This window comes from Ursus americanus, chromosome 13 (genome assembly GCF_024610735.1).
Source record: "Ursus americanus isolate L20-20 chromosome 13, mUrsAme1.1.p, whole genome shotgun sequence".
In the NCBI taxonomy this organism is placed as follows: Eukaryota; Metazoa; Chordata; class Mammalia; order Carnivora; family Ursidae; genus Ursus; species Ursus americanus.
This window is the reverse complement of record NC_142139.1, coordinates 50,163,764-50,167,318: the sequence shown is the minus strand read 5'-3', so window position 1 is coordinate 50,167,318 and position 3,555 is coordinate 50,163,764.

The window sequence follows — 3,555 nt, the reverse complement described above, 5'->3', positions numbered from 1 at the left end:
ACTTTTGTCCATTAAAAGACATAATTATAGTAGGGTGAAAATACAAGTCACAGAATAGAAAAAAATGTAAGTTTATACCAAAGTACTGGTATACAATTTGGAAAACCGGAAAAGAATAAAACTGAACCCCTATCTATGCCATACACAAAAAATCAACTGAAAATAGGTTAAAGACTTGACTATAAGACCTGAAATTGTAAAACTCCTAAAAGAAAATAAAGCGGTTATGATCCTTGACATTGGTCTTGACAATGATTTTTTGGATTTGACACCAAAAGCAAAGGTAACAAAAGCAAAGATAACGTGATGTGATGAGCACAGAGTGTTATATGCAACTGATAAATTATTGAAAACTACATCTGCAACTAATGACGTACTATATGTTGGCTAATTGAATTTAAATTAAAAAAAGCAAAGATAAACTAGTGGCACTGCATCAAACTAAAAAGCTTCTGCAGTTTCTGCATACAACAAAACGAAAAGGCAACCCATGGAATGGGAGGAAATATTTGCACACTATATACCTGATAAGGGGTAAAGGTTCAAAATACATAAGGAACTCATACAACTCAATACCATAAAAATAGTAACAAAAACCAAATAACCCAACTTAAAACTGGGCAAAGGACTTAAATACACATTTTTCCAAAGAAGGCATTCAGATGGCCAACAGGTACATGAGAAGGTGCTCAGTGTCACTAATCCTCAGAGAAATGTAAGTCAAAACCCCAATGAGCTATCACCTCACATTTATTAAAATGGTTGTTGTCAAAAAGCCAAGAGCAAACAATGAATCATGGAACACTACATCAAAAACTAATGATGTACTGTATGGTGACTAACATAACATAATAATAATAAAAAAAAAGACAAGAGATAACAAGCATTGGTGAAGATGTGGAGAAAAGGGAACCCTTGTTGTTAAGAATGAAAATTGGTGCAGCTACTGTGGAAAATAGTATGGATGTTCCTCAAAAAATTAAAAATAGAACTACCATCTGATCCAGCAATTCCACTTCTGAGTATACATCCAAAGGAAATGAGATAAGTATCTTGTACCTGCACTCCCATGTTCATTGAAGCATTATTCACAATAGCCAAAGTATGGAAACAACTTAAGCATTCACCCACAGATAAATGAATTTTTAAAATATGGTACACACACATACACACATATACACACGCAGGAATATTATTCAACCTTGAAAAAGAAGGAAATCCTGTCATTTGAAACTACATGGCTAAACCAGGAGGGCATTATATGCTAAGTGAAATAAGCCAGAGAAAGATAAATTCCTCATGGTATCACTCACATGGGGAATCTAAAAAAGAAAGTAGAATTCATAAAAGCAGAGAGTAGAAAAGTAATTGTTAGGAGTTTGGGGGGGTGGGGGAAATTCAGGAAGTGGTTAGTAAAAGGGCACACACTTTCAGTTATAAGATGAATTAAGTCTGAACAGCTAATGTGTAACATGGTGACTACAATTGATAACACTGTATCATATAATTAAAATTTGCTAAAAAGTAGAACTTACATGTTTTGACCGACCGACCTCCCCCATAAAAAGTGTAGGGAGGCCTGGGTGGCTCAATCGGTTAAAGTGGCTGACTTCATCTCAGCTCATGATCTCAGGGTCCTGGGATCGAGCTCTGAGTCAGGCTCACACTCAGCACACTCGGCAGGGAGTCTGCCTCTCCCTCTCCCTCTCCCTCTGCCCCTCCCCCTGCTCATGCTCTTTTTCTTCTCCCAAATGAATGAATAAAATATTTTTTAAAAAATATTTTTAAAAATCTTTTAAAATAAATATGTGAAGTGATGGATGTGTTAATTAATTCAATGGGGGAGTCTTTTCACAATGTATAATGTATCAAATCATCACATTGCACACTTTAAATATTAGGTATATTTATTTCTCAATTATAACTCAATAAAACTGGGGAGAACTCCAAAGTACTGGTACCCAGACTTTATAAAAAAAAATGCTATTAAGAAAAAAGGAAAAAAAAACTCAACAAAAAAATGGGCAAAATATTTGAACTTCACAAAAAAGGAAATTCAGATTGTTGCTAAATATATAAGAGGGGTTCAATGTCATTAGTAACCAGGAAAAGGTGAATTAAAACCACAATAAAATACCATTACTCACCCCTAAAATTGGCCAAAATACGAACAGTATGAGTTGCATACACTGCCGGTACAACCACTTTAGAAAACAATTTGGAATTATCTAGTAAAATTGAAAAAAATCATACTTTATCATCCTACAGCTTCAACCTTAGGATAGAGCTCATAAACTCTCTTGCCCATGTGGACCAGAATACTATATATGTAGAAGAATGTCTATAGCATCATTGCCCTTACTTATCCTGAAGTAGAAAGAAGCCAAATGTCCAAACAGAGTAGAAAGGATAATCATGGTATATTCATATCCTGCAAATATTTTACAACAACAAAACTAAGTAAACTCTGGTTCAATTCCAAATTTTTCACAGACAATATTAAATAAATGAAACGACTAAAATAATACATTTTGTATGATACCATTCATATGAAGTTCCAATAACCCCCAAATAAACACGTATTTGGGGAAACCATAGAGAAAACGTTACTGTAAAATCAGGGACATGGTCACCTCCAGCAGGACGGGAAAGAAATGGCATCTGGAGGAGACACACTGAGGTAGAGAACTCAAAAGGCAGCGGTTTTATTTCTCATTCTGGGCGTTCTCTTTATAATTACTCATTATGCTCTCCAATTAAGCTTTATGCAATTTTCTGTATGTGTGTCATATTTCACAATTTCAAAAAGCTCTAAAAAGCTTGCTTAAGCAGAAAACCTTGCATAAATACCATCAAATTTGAGCAGCACGAGAGTATGGGGTTAGGAATTAAAACAGGTAAATCGTATGAGTTTGGTTTACTGATGAAATGGTGTAAACATGTCTGATTGTTGGAACCCACCAAATGTGGGGGTCTTTTTTATTGTCATGTGGTAGGGAATAGCTGGTGATTCTGGAGCTGCTTTTTTCAATCACAATAAAACATTTCAGACAATAATCTCTAGAAATCAGAGAATGACAATACAGCTTGGCTGCTGGTGAAACTAACAATGAAGTGCCTGCAAGCAAAGCATGGTGAGTGAAATTTTAATTAATCAGCATGTTTATTTTAGTATGAATGTCACTCCCACCACTTCCTGTGTCCAGAGTCTATTATCCATATTTCTATGGGTGACACATCTTCCTGCCAAGGCCCTGCTCCCTTCTTTCTTTATTGTCTTGGGTATTCAGCAAAGCGTTGCTATTTAGCTCTGGCTGATTCTCACAAGAATCTGATAAAAGGGATAAACCAATGGATTCTTATTAAAATATAAAAAATAAAACCATGGGCAGCATAGCAACAGATTTGGTCATAAAACCAGGAGCACACTATGTCAGGACTAAAACATATTTACACTTTAAATGAGAACATTATGAACAAGCACAGAGAAAATATAGCTATCACAACAATGTAAATGGAAACCAGTCCTTATCTAATTTGACACTCACAGAATCC